The following is a 14,332-nucleotide window of genomic DNA, read 5'->3' as shown; positions in this document are numbered from 1 at the left end:
ATTTCTTTTGTACGACCCTATCATAAAAATAAGAAATGAAAGTGATTTCAATATATTTTTTCATATATTAAAATTCAGTTGAAAACATATATTCCAGCTGGCTCAGCCACCTGCCATAATAGCCAACACTAAATTCTGCTCTTCTAAATTTTGTTAAGTTGATTTCCAGAAATTGAAACCTATTAAAGATTTAAGTTCGTACTTCATATCCCATTTTAAGTAGAGCAGTACATTTAAGGATATCCATTATTGTGGAGATTACCAAAATATTAGATCTTACATTATCCAAGAACAATAATAACTAAACCAGACGAGGAGAGAAATTTGTAAACTTAACCAAACCTCCTTGATTACCCGTAAAACAGTACAATTGAATTTGATACGGGGTTTATAAACAAGCGAACTTATTTGATCCAAAAAGTAGTAAATAAACAAGATTAAAAAGTAAGACTTAGCAATTAAGATTGAAGAAGATGACAAGCCTGACTCCGAGAGTAGCTTCTCCGAGGACAGAAATGAGAACAAAGTAAAAGAGCAAATAGAGTTGTTTTAATTGAGAATGAAAGTAGAATACAACATAAGTTTTGCCAAGAATTTCGTCTCTGACAATGGCTACTAAGCCTGTTATTTATAGCTATACCTAGGGAAACAAGATCCTAGGATCAAGCTCCACGTAAATGACAATAAATGAGTCATTGATGAATATGTAATGGCAAGCCATGAATGCAAATATTTTCTGCAGCTGCCCATTTAATGATAGAGAATATTCTTCAATGAATGATATCCAATGACAAATATTCGAACCGCTCCCGTTGACCATGCTCCCTTCGGGGTTTATCTGATAATAACGGCAAATGTTGTTCACGGTACTGGTAGTTGCTTGACTCGCCTTTTACCTGTCTTCGGTTCCACGTTGCATGCTATCTGTTACGCGGCACCTTCCTGAGATTCCTTGGAACTGCGACGTAAGGCTAAGCAACTGATGTCCATGCAGTTACTATCCGCCAATTAGAGTTCTCTCCGTACACTAGACGAGACTATCAGTGCCGTACGGAAAAATCAATGTCAAAAGAAATTGACAGAACAGAAAAGAGAATGAAAACAAAAGAAAGCTTGCTTGCATTAGTGACAACTATTACAGAAAAGAAATACGGTGTCGAGGGGGAGAGACACCAGTACAGAGAATTATTTGCTTGCTTGATCCCCCTAATAATGCTTAAAAAAAATAAACCAAAGTATACAGGACTTGACCTAATGATGGATATAAATTATTCATGTAATTTCATATGTAAAAAAATAAGTTTTTAAAATAAAAGAATATTGATTTCCTATTCTTGCATATTTTCTAACGAATCTTGTAGGAAGAAAAAATTATGTAAAAGAAGGAAAGAGGATAAAAGACAAGAGAATGAAGCAAAGCTACAGTTGCACACATCATCTTCATATTCGCAAATGTGAAATATACATATGGGCTTATGGAAAGAGATAATAAAGATGAAAAGGAGCATAGTTGCATATGTGGAATCTATATACGTAATGTCACATTCGCATACATGGAACCTACATTTGCAAATCTAACCTATGAAGCCAAGAATGGAAGCAAAAGAATCATAGATGCATGTGTAGAATCTATATTTGCAAAGGTCACATTCGAATACATGGAACCTACATTTGCAAGACTAACTCATGAGATCAAGAGTGAAGCACAAGTGCTATAGTTGCATATATGGAATCTACGTACACAAAGGTCACTTTGCATACATGGATTTCACATTCGCAAAAGTGAAACATGACAAAAGCTACTCATCTTTTCCTATAAATAACAAGCTCTCTTTGTATAAGGATATCCAATCTTTGTAAGACAAGAACTAGTCTTGGTTTTTTTCTTTGTAGTAAAAATATTTCCTTAGTTTTTAAAATATTTCTAGTGTTCTAAATATCTTTTTTTAGCTTTTATTACTCCATAATGGAGTAATCTTTTTTCGCTGGGATAGTTGATGAAGCTTGATATATTTTATAATACTATCTCAGATTTTATATATTCTAGACTTGAAACTTTTTATTTATATTTCATATTGTGCTGAAATGATGATTTTAATTACTCTATTATGACGTCTATATATTTTATCTCTAAGTTATTCATATATTAATTTTGTAATTCTAATGGAGCAAAATTAATATATAATAACTGATGAATAAAATAGTATAGTGAAAGTAATTTTCAGTAAACTATTATTTCAAGTCTGTAATCTTGCTTGCCTCAGTTTTAATTCTCATAGAGGAATTGTTGTAGGCAAGATTATTGATCTTTAGTAAAAATATTCTCACGAAGTTTTTACTTTCTTTTAGCACAATTCAAGCAAGAAAAATATTTCGATTTAAACGTCAGTAGTCTTAAGTAACAAAATTTTATGGAGTGTTATTAATTGGTTATTTCTTAATGAGCAAAATAATTGTATTAGAAATAAGCAATTATTCTTTAAAGAAATAAATGTAGAAATCGAGATGTTATTATAGTAAATTATCAAGTGAATTCAATGATTCTCAACTCTTTTTTAAATTATAAATCTTCCAAAAGTTATTTATTTTGTTTAAGTAATTAACAAGTTTTAAACCTCACTCATTTTTCATCAATTTGATTCTCTCAAATAGTAATTAAAATATTACAAGTTTGTAGCATAGATTATCCAGTTTCTGTGGGACGATATCTTAAACTATATTTGAATTTGACAGAATACGAGCAGGAAATTCCAATACATATTGGCCTCGTCAAATTTTTGGCATCGTTGTCGGGGATTAACATATATCTAACTAGGGACGTAGATTGCTACAAGGTAGAAGTATGTCCGTTGGAAGTAACCTTGTCTTTAGCATCTGTGTCTGCACGCGTGGCTCTGTCTACGCACCCGGCTGTTGGCATCTGCCTATGGCTGGGTGCTGGCGAGGGCTTTCGATGGGGCGAAATAGGCACATGAGCGCTTATCACTTGGCGTGACCAAGACCACGGGACCGTCCATGGCGCTAGGTGTTGGGAGGCTTGCCAAGAGGCCATGGGGTGCGTCCAAGGAGTCATGGGGCATGGCTAGAAAGCCGCCCATAACATACTCCCCTACCTGAGTTGGCGACGTCCTCAGCGCCTAACTTGCAAGATAATCATCGATTAGGCTCTTGTAGGATTTGAGGTTTTTTCCCCTCTCCCAAGTATTCTCCTCTGTATCACAGCCATACCATTTCACCAAAAACTCTTGGTGATCATTCCTTGAAGCATGAACCACTTGATCATCAAGAATAGCTTCTACATGCCTTTTCTCGGTTGAATTAGGGCCTCAAATACTGGATACTGTGAGTTGGCTCTGTGAAGGATCATCCATATCTCCCCGAAAAGGTTTTAGAAGGCTGAAATAGAAGACTGGATGAATCTTCCACTAGGCTGGGGTATCCATCCGGTATGTAACTTTCCTAATGCGCTTTTCAATGGACAAGGGTCCAACGCACTTTTGCAATAGGTGAGGGTCATGTACCCCTGCAAACAAGTATCACTTTGGGATTTTCAGCATCACTTTGTCTCTTACTTGGTATTCAACAAAGTGACGATTTTGATCAACATGCTTTTTTATCCACTTTTGGGCTTTGACAAGATAGCTCCGCATTATCTCCAAATTTCACTTCCATTCTTTTGAGAAGCTAGCAACTCGAGGAGATTATGACATGTTTGGAGCATTCACAATGTGTGGGAGTAGAGGTTGCTATCCGGTAATAATTTCAAAAGCGCTTTTATTTGTACTAGAGCTCTTTTGTAAATTGAAACAGAGTTGGGCAGCATCCAGAAGCTTTACCCAATTCTTCTATGATCCGGTAACAAAATGGCAGAGATATTCCTCCAACATGTCATTGAACCACTCTGTCTGGCCATCATATTGCGGATGAAAACTTGAACTGTGGCTCAATTTGGTCCCAAGGCACTTAAAGAGATGAGTCCAGAAGTTGCTAGTGAAGTGAGAGCCGCCGATCACTAACGATGTCTTTAGGCAGACCCCAATATTTGACAACATGAGAGAAGAAGAGTTGAGTTGCATTTTTTGCTAATATATATTTTGGGGCTGCTATAAATGTAGCATACTTGGAAAACAGATCTACTACAACCAAGATAGTTGTAAGATCTCCGACCTTGGGCAATCTGGTGATGAAATCTAGTGAACACTTTCATAAGGTATCTTTGGAACGGGAAATGGCTCCAAAAGACCCGCTTGTGTAAAGTGGTCTGACTTGTCTTTCTGGCATACTAGGCAAGTCTTCACATACTCCGCAACAACATCAGCCATTTGCGGCCAATAATAAGTACGGCACAACAGTGATATGGTGCGTTCTACACATGGGTGGCCGGCCCTTGAAGTATCATGGGATTCCATCAGAAGAGTCCTTCGCAGATCGCCTCCTTTAGCAACATAAAGTCGGTTCCCTTTCACCTTCAAGAACATATCTTCCACATAGAACTGGCGAGTCTTGCCTTGTCCTACCAAATCAATCAAATACTATGCAACAGGATCCTTGGTGAGTAGATCATGTATCTTTTCTTTTATAGTGGTGGTCACTTATTTCCCCCTTCGGATGGCGAGTAGGCACACCGATGCTAAGTCAGCCTTCCGAATGAGCGCATCAGCAACTTGGTTAGTCTTCCCACTTCGGTACTCCAGGTTGAAGTGATATTCCGCTAGGAGTTCCTTCCACCTAGCCTATCAGCCATTTAGCTTTGGATGGGTCATGAAATGGATAACAACTGTGTTGTTTGTCTTGATAACGAACGGGGTTCCCAGTAGATAGTGCCTCCAAAGGCGTTAGCAATGGACGATAGCTAATAATTCTTTTTTGTGGGCAGCATAGCATCGTTCTTCATCCTTCAGTTTTCGGCTCTCGTACGCCACCGGATGCCCCTCTTATAGCAAGGCTCCGCCCAGAGCTTAGTCAGAGGCATCCGTTTGTACTTTAAACAGCTTGGCCAAATTATGAAGGGCAAAGACGGGGCTACTAGACATAGCCGCTTTCAATGTGTTGAAGGACTCCACTCTCCTGGGACCCCAATCCCAAGGCATGACTTTCTTTAGGATTTCTATTAACGACACTGAAATGAGAGAGTTTTTCACAAATCGTTGATAAAATTTGCATAGGCCAAGGAACGCCCTTAAGGCGTGGATATCCTTAAGCGTCAGCCAATCTGTGACAACCTGAATCTTCTATTGGACCATCTATCTGCCCTTCCTCGATAACATGTCCGAGGAAGTCAATCTGTTTTTGGGCGAAGGAGCACTTGGTTAGCTTCACATATAATCCGTTCCCACGCAGTCGGTCTAGGACTTTCTGCAGGTGCTCCAGTTGTTCTTCTAGTGTTTTTCTATATACCACAATGTTGTCCAAGTAGACCACTATGAATTCATCAATGCACTCTCGGAAGACTTGGTTCATCAGGGTGCAAAATATGGCTGGAGCATTAGTCAAGCCGAATGTCATGATAAGGAAGTCGTACGACCCAGGTCTTATCATATAGGTGGTCTTGTGTTCATCTCCCTCAGCAATTCGAACTTGCCAGTAACTTGTCTTCAGGTCTATTTTGGTCAACACTATAGCACCACCCAATCTATTGAACAAGTTTGACATTAGCAGGATATGGTACTTTTTCTTCACAATTATTTTGTTTAGGGACCGATAATCCACATAGAGTCGTAGGGTGCCATCTGGTTTCTTTTGGAATAGCACAAGGGACATAAGGGGACTTCGAGGGCACAATGATCCCTCTTTCCAGCATTTATGTCAACTATCTCCAAAGCTTGGTGAGTTCGCGTTGTGACAGCACTCGAGCGGGTGGCTTCACACCCGACACGAACTCAATCTCATGGTCCACGGTGCGCCTAGGCAGGAGTCACTTTGGCATGTCATGTGGTATGCCGTCTTCAAGCTCCTTTAGTAGCTCATGCACGGGTGCAGGAATGGGACCCAAAGAGCATTCAATATCTTAAATACATAAGGTAGCCAGGAATGTAGGTTCATGTCTTTTGACACCCTTCTTCAACTGCAAGGTCGAGATGTTCTCTGCGACCATCTTTATGGTTTGTGCATGGGATAGTGTTGGGCTTGGCCCTGTTTTCTCTGATCATCAATTGTATGTCTGCATAAGGTACAAAAATGGTGTTGGTTTGCTTCATGAATTCCAATCCAACTATCATATTGAAGTCATCTATGATCACCACACGTAAGTTGTCCTTTATAAGGACCAAGCTTCACCGACACTCCTTTGGCTATTCCACCCACTAGCTGAGGCAGTGAGTTGATATCCTTGACACAAACTCTGCCTTTTCCCAAAACTAGATGCGTTCTAGCTGAGTTGAGGCTAAGTAGTTGTGAGTAGCGCCTGTGTCTATCATTGTCTGAATGGACTTGCCATTAGATTTCATCTCGACGAACCTCAAGGTCTTCTCTTGGTTAAGAGGAGGCCCCTCATCCGGCTTCTTTTTTCCTTTCTTGGTGGTTGGGCATGGGTCTTTCTTCTTATGGATACCTGCACTAGTTCCCACTAAGGCCTCAGAAATAGAACAAACAATTGTGTTGAAAGAACCTATTAGTTCTATCTGGCCAGCATCATCTGTGTCATCATCCATCCCATCATCAAAAGTTTAATGGGCATTAACTTGTGCCTATGGGAATTCATTGTTCCAATATGGCCCGCTGCAATGATAGCACCCTAAAGGGGGCTTCCTCCCCTGATCGTTGTTATGAAACGTGTCACACCTCCTTTTTCCGCACCGCGAAGCGCGTATGGAGTTTTTCCAATTAAAGGACAATCAAAACGGGATTTATTTATTCATTTCAGAGTCGCCACTTGGGAGATTTAGGGTGTCCCAAGTCACCAATTTTAATCCCGGATCGAGGAAAAAAAATGACTCCATATTACAATCTGCGTACCAGAAATCCGGATAAGGAATTCTGTTAACCCGGGAGAAGGTGTTAGGCATTCCCGAATTCCGTGGTTCTAGCACGGTCGCTCAACTGTCATATTCGGCTTATTTATCTGATTTTAAATACAATTATGAACCAATGTGCAAATTTAACTTTTTACCACTTTATTATTATTATTTTTTTTAAAAAAAATTGTGAACATCGTTTAAAACATGTCTTTGGATTACGTCACATGAAATGCACCCGCAATCCGGAACACATTTTTATTCAATGTTTTAAGATTTAGATTTGGATCGCATGAAATGCGCATCCGAGTTTAAGAAGGTAAAATTGATTAAATCGCGCCTAAAGAGTCTAGCGCGTCATTATCTTTGGGGAAGGAAGTGAAATTCACTAAACAATCCATCCCAAATTCTAAGTAAAATTTTTTTTTAAAAAAAAAAAAAATTTAAATAAATAAATGAGATTGGAGAATTCTGTAAATTTTTGTATTATTTACATCTATTTATTTTTAGCGAAATCCTTCCTTATTTTAAGAATATCCTTTAATGACTACCTTTTTATTATTACTAAGTTTGTTTATAAATATAAAATCAATATCTACATTCTTGAAAATGACATATTAAATAGAAGAGGAAAATAAATATTAACAGAAAGTCATAAAATTATAATCATAAATACAACATGGAATTATCGAAAAGTAAAAAAAAATAAAAATAAAAAAACTAATTATCCCATAGTTGGATTAAAATTCAAATTGTTAGTAAGACTTAAGCTTATTGAAACTAATTATTTACAAATACTGAAAATTGAAAGAAATAAAAATAAAAACTTGAGTACTAAATCATATTTCTAAAAATTTAAACAATTTAACATTAACTAACTTTGTTTTAATTCATCATGTCCTAATACTTGTTCGCAAACTAATTCATGTTATAACTGAAATTGACTACGTGATTCGGATTAACTTATCGTTGACGAAAAACCTTATGAATAAGGAACTTAATTAATTTTTGCCAAACTGATTCAATAACGCCATTTTTACGTTATTTCTTCTATTTTTTGTTATTAAACAGTTTTAATTAATAATCAAGCTTAAATATATTTCCTAATAATCTGGTTAAGGCGTTATTTAATATGTCGCTATAATATGCCTAGTTATGCCAAAGGACAGTGATTTACAGAATAATAATACATGAATAACCTAAATACAATACAAAAAATTAAATTAAACTAAATTAAAAATTTAATTCTCCATTCTTCATTTCAGCTTACAAAATGCCAAAATTACAGTTGTGTACCTGATATTGTCAATATAAGAAGAAGAAAGTCAGCAACGTAATACGTAACACAGCAACAGCAACAATAACCAGCAATAACCAGCCAACGAAAATCCCAGTGACAGCTTTGAAAAATTCAAAATAAAATCCAAGAATGCCGAAAATAACGGACAGAAACCAAGGGAAATTTTCAGATTTTTGAAAGGCTATTTAATCTTCAACCCTTAATTTCTACACCTGTATACCAGAATATTTATCAGGTGTGTACTACTTTCTCTTCTAGTTTTCAACTTTTTTTTTATTTTCTCTTTGTATGTTTTTCTTTTCTTGAGAGTTTGAATGTTTTTTCGGAATAAATGTTCAGCTCCTTTTTTTTTTAATCTCTCTTTTTTTCTCTGTCTGTATTTCTTCTCCTCTATCATTTTTCAGACCTCTATATATATAATCCCCACCCTTTAATCAATTAAAATCAATCCTTTTCTCTACCAAACCCATTATCTTCCCACTCATCCCCATTACATTAAATAAATATATCACATCACCCCATTTTATTTTGTCCCCCATGCTTCTTTTAAAATAATGCAAGATTCCCCTTTAAATTAAATCTTGTCCCCCCTTTATATTAAATAATAATATCACAACCCACCCCATTTCATTTTGTCCCCCATGCTTCAAATAAACAATTACAAATTGTACAATTCCTAAACTACCCCTTCCGACCTTACTGAAATTACCAAACTACCCCTAAACGTATTACAAATTTACCAAACTACCCATCAGCTATAACACATCAATTAATCAAACTTAACCAAAATATAGACAATATGATCAATTTTTAACAATGTTCAAACAACAATATGAACACGGATGAACATCATAACAACAATATCACATGAACATGATTTTAACAACATTTCAACAACAAATCACATGAACACAAATTGAACAACCAAGAACAACTAAAATTTGTTTGAACAATATTTTAGCAACAAACAATCCTATTTTCGGATTCAACACCAACAACAAACAAAGTATGAAGATTTCTAAACTCAATCATATTGAACTTTAAATCAACTCTAACAACATTACAACAAACAATTCTTATATTAAACTTTAAACAAGATTATGAGAACAATTCAAGAAATAATCATAAATGGTAAACAAGAAATCAAACTATACAAAATTTGGATTCAAGATCATCCAAACAAAGTATGAACATGAATTAAATCTATATTAAACAACAAGCATGACGGATTCAAACGATTAAATCAATATATTTCCTTCAACACAACTAAAATTTTTTAGACAAATAACAAGATTTGTTGTTAGAAACTATTATGAACTTAAACTTGAACTTAACAATATTAACAATTTCTAAAAATACATAAACACATGAAACAAATTGAAGAAATAATCAATTAAATTTCAATTTGAATCTAACAAACATCAAACTAACAAATATTTATTCTAACAATAAAACAAACATGAAATAAACATGAAAAAAAAACCACTAATTAACTTTTCATTTGAAATCTGAAAATTAATTCAATCAAAACATATGAACAAACTTGAAAATTATTTCAACGAAGAACAAACCAAACAAGAATTTAATCATTTATCGATTTTTGATCCGAAAAATACCAAACAAAATATGGACGATAAATGAGATTCAAAAAACCATCTAACCGGAAATGAAACGACGAACAACGACCAACCAACGACGAACTCGAACAGTGATCGACGACATCGACCAAAACTCAATCAAGTATGCGGACTCGACTGGACTGAAGCAGCTGCAATGGGATTTGTTTGGATGACGAAGAAGAAAGCCGAAGAAGCTGGCCACGGCGAGCTGTAGCATCGCGGAGCAGCAGTGACAGCTGCCATGGCGTCGTCTGCGGGAAGAAGAAGCAGTGTGAAGTAGAAACGCGCAGCCATGGTGATGAGGCAGAAGCGGTCGCGGGCATGGCGAGTTTTCCGGCGACTTAGGGTGAGCTAGGACGAAGAAGAAACTGGCAGCAGCCATGGCGACGTGAAGCTGGCAGCAGTGACGCAACCATGGTAGTAACAACAGTGGAGAAGAAGAATAAGAAGCGGTCGACGTAGTAGGGGAAGCCATGGATGAGCTTTGAGCTTGCCATGGATGACGAAGCTCGATGGAGGAAGGCAACTATGGAGTTGTTGGTGTGTGTGTGTGTGAGTGTGATGGGGTGGTCGTGGTGGAGGGTGGTCGACGTCGGTGAGGGAAGCCATTGATGGCTTGGGAGGGGAGCTTGAGGAAGAAGAAGGAGAAATGGGGGGGGGGGGCGGATGCTTAGGCATTTTTAGGGTTTTTCTTTCTTTTTTTTTTATTTTGTTTTGTAAAATAATAGGGCTGTTGGGTTATGGACTGGGTCGACCCAGTTCGAAATGGACTGGGTCGTAGGGAAGATTGGGCCATTTTTTGGGCCTGTGGCTTGAAGTTGAAGAAGAGGCCTAATTCCGACTTTCTTTATATTTTCGCTCTCTTTTCTTCTTTTATTTTTCTAAAACTAAATTATAAAAATACTTAAACTATTATTAAGAACTAAATTAAGTTATAAAAGTGCAAATTAACTCCCAATAACAATTAACGCACAATTAAGTATTAATTAAGCATAAAATTGTATATTTGGACATTAAATGCTAAAAATGCAAACGATGCCTATTTTTGTAATTTTTAATTTTTGTAAAACAAATTTAATTATTATCAATTATAGAATTAAATCCTACATGCAAAATGCGACATATTTTTGTATTTTTTATTAATTTAGCAAATAAACACGCACAGACAACTACAAATAATTATTCAAAATATCACAAAATTGCACACCAAAGAAAATTATTTTATTTTTGAATTTTTGGGAGTAATTCTCATATAGGGCAAAAAATCACGTGCTTACAGCTGCCCCTCTTTGCCCGGAGACACGAAGGGTTTTCGTGCAAAGATAAAGCGAGCGATTTTTGCCCATCCGAGTACTCTGTTGAAGCATTTTTTGAAAAAGATTTGACCGAACCTTTGCTTCAAAGGTTTCCTACATATCCTGGGCTAAACAGGAATCAGGTCAATGTAGTTCGGGAAGTCTTGGTAGCTGGGACTACCATGGGACTGCAAAGTTACTGCTGTTGCATGCTACTTTTACTGTTTGCTGACCTCCTTATTACACCATGCTAAAAAAATAAGAAGCTAGACTAAGCTAGAAATTACAGAATCTTATCTGTTTTCCCCCTTGCTCTGGTTGCCTTGCTTTTTGTCGGTTTGTATTTCCTCTGGTGCCTTTTTACCAAGACTTCTGGCCCTTGGCTTTTTTTTTTTAATACCAGTTTTCGTCATTTTGTTCGGTCCGCTGGGGACATGGCTTTCTTCATTAAGCTTTTTGGCGGTTCCTCGGGGGACACGATTATCTTCATCAGATTCATCAAGACGCGTCTTTTCTTTCTTTTGACTCATGCGCTTGAATTTGCGCTGGGACTTTTTGTTGCCACCTTCTGCCTTCTGGTGTTGGGATTTTATCGTTTCCTGCTGGGGATTCTTGTTGTAACCTTTGCCTTCCGGTGGGGTTACTGACTTCAAAATCTGTAGTATAAGACTGAAAAGTATTCCTCTCGTTATACAGGTGGGTGCTTGGAAATGGAAAAATGAAATGTATGCCCGCATTATACTGGTGGGCGACCTGGAAATGGAAAACTGAAATGTATGCCCGCATTATACTGGTGGGCGACCTAGAACTATGGAATGAACAGACAAAATGTATTCCCTCATTATACTAGTGGGCGACCTAGAACTGAAATGTATTCCCGCATTTTACTGGTGGGCGACCTAGAACTGAAATGTATTCCCGCATTATACTGGTGGGCGACCTAGAACTGAAATGTATTCCCGCATTATACTGGTGGGCGACCTAGAACTGAAATGTATTCCCGCATTTTACTGGTGGGCGACCTAGAACATAAAGTATTCCCGCATTTTACTGGTGGGCGACCTAGAACTGAAATGTATTCCCGCATTATACTGGTGGGCGACCTAGAACTTAAATGTATTCCCGCATTTTACTGGTGGGCGACCTAGAACTTAAATGTATTCCCGCATTTTACTGGTGGGCGACCTAGAACTGAAATGTATTCCCGCATTATACTGGTGGGCGACCTAGAACTGAAATGTATTCCCGCATTATACTGGTGGGCGACCTAGAACTGAAATGTATTCCCGCATTATACTGGTGGGCGACCTAGAACTGAAATGTATTCCCGCATTATACTGGTGGGCGACCTAGAACTGAAATGTATTCCCGCATTATACTGGTGGGCGACCTAGAACTTAAATGTATTCCCGCATTATACTGGTGGGCGACCTAGAACTGAAATGTATTCCCGCATTATACTGGTGGGCGACCTAGAACTTAAATGTATTCCCGCATTTTACTGGTGGGCGACCTAGAACTTAAATGTATTCCCGCATTATACTGGTGGGCGACCTAGAACATAAAGTATTCCCGCATTTTACTGGTGGGCGACCTAGAACTGAAATGTATTCCCGCATTATACTGGTGGGTGACCTAGAACTTAAAATGAAAAGATAAATGCATGCCCGCATTATACTGGTAGGCGACCTAGAACATGAAATAAAAAGAGAAATGTATTCCCGCATTATACTGGTGGGCGACCTAGAACATGAAATGAAAACATAAATGCATGCCCGCATTATAATGATGGGCGCCTAATTGGTAAAGAATAATTTGAATTTGTTTCCTCGATTCTCCGAGAAAATTTCCACTTGTGGCAGAAAATTTTCTGCCCCAATTCTGGCGATCTTTCTTATGGCGTATCTTTAGGCCCATCAACACTTTATTTTCCTGTTCAAATCAAAGAAAATTTAGTTAGTTTTTCTTTTTTTTTTTTTTTTTTTGAGTGGTCATGTCACTCCTGATGGGGATGATTGTTCCCTTTCCCTTATTCCTGTTCGGCGTTCTCAAAACTTGTTGGGGATGATGTTATTTGCTGGGGATAACATTCTGCTGGGGATGGTTTTTCCATTTATCCCTTCACCATTTTGTATCTCAAAAATTTCTGGAGGTTATTTTGCCGAAGAGGGATTTTCCTTTCTTCCCTTCCCCTTCTGTGTTGTCCGACCACCTCGGAGCTTGGTCGATATTCGGTCGGAGTACTCCGGCTCTTCCCCGTACTTTCCTTGCCATTTTAGGACAGTATTATTCGGCCTAGCAACCAACGTCTTTTGTCTTATTGCCTTGTCTCTTGCCTGCCCTTTTCACATTTTATGTTGTACCATTTTGGCAACTGGTAGTAAGCTCTGAAAGACCTTTCTTAAAACATAAATTTCTAGAAAAATTCTTTTAAACAAAGAAATGAAAAGATAGAAAAATGAGAAAATCTTTCTGAACAAAAAAAATGAACTTATCTGGGTGATACAACCGAGTCCAATGATCATGTTGTGCATTCCGGATTAATCAACCCAGTCTATTTGTGTCGATCAAACTTTCTGATGTCTTCACTTGCTGGGGATAAATAGGTGCCCAATTCTTCGCAAAATACGGATCTTTTCCATCAATCTATCTTGTCGCCTTATAGTGCCCTTCGCGGGGTTTTCACTAACAAGGCTCTCTCATTTCTCACAACTCCCGTCGCCTTATGGTGCCTGTGAAGGTTTTCACCGATAAGACTCTCACATTTTGTATTTCTCAGCTTACGTCGCCTTATGGCGCCTGTGAAGGTTTTTCGCCGATAAGACTCTCTCATCTTATTTTCTCAGCTTGGGATTGGAGTGTTGCCGATAAGATTTTTCTCTGCCGGGAATTCTTTTGGCTATAAATTCTTTCAATTCATGATCCTCATTCAGTCAGGGACCGACGTTTTATTCTTAGTTTTCATTTGCCTATCTTAACACCTCTCGGATACTGATCGGGAGGTCTTTTTTGGATATCAATATAGGTTTTAGAAGAAAAGGATATAAAATTCAAAATAACTTTGATGGGTAAAGTATTACAACTCTTGGAATCAAACTCTTTTTTTTTCAAAATTTAGAAACATAATTTCTGCCCCAGTTTTCTTACTTGGGGATTTTTCTTTTG

The sequence above is a fragment of the Nicotiana tabacum genome, chromosome 6 (genome assembly GCF_000715075.1).
Source record: "Nicotiana tabacum cultivar K326 chromosome 6, ASM71507v2, whole genome shotgun sequence".
Classification (NCBI taxonomy): domain Eukaryota; kingdom Viridiplantae; phylum Streptophyta; class Magnoliopsida; order Solanales; family Solanaceae; genus Nicotiana; species Nicotiana tabacum.
The sequence above is the reverse complement of the archived record's forward strand: the minus strand, read 5'-3'. Positions refer to the sequence as shown.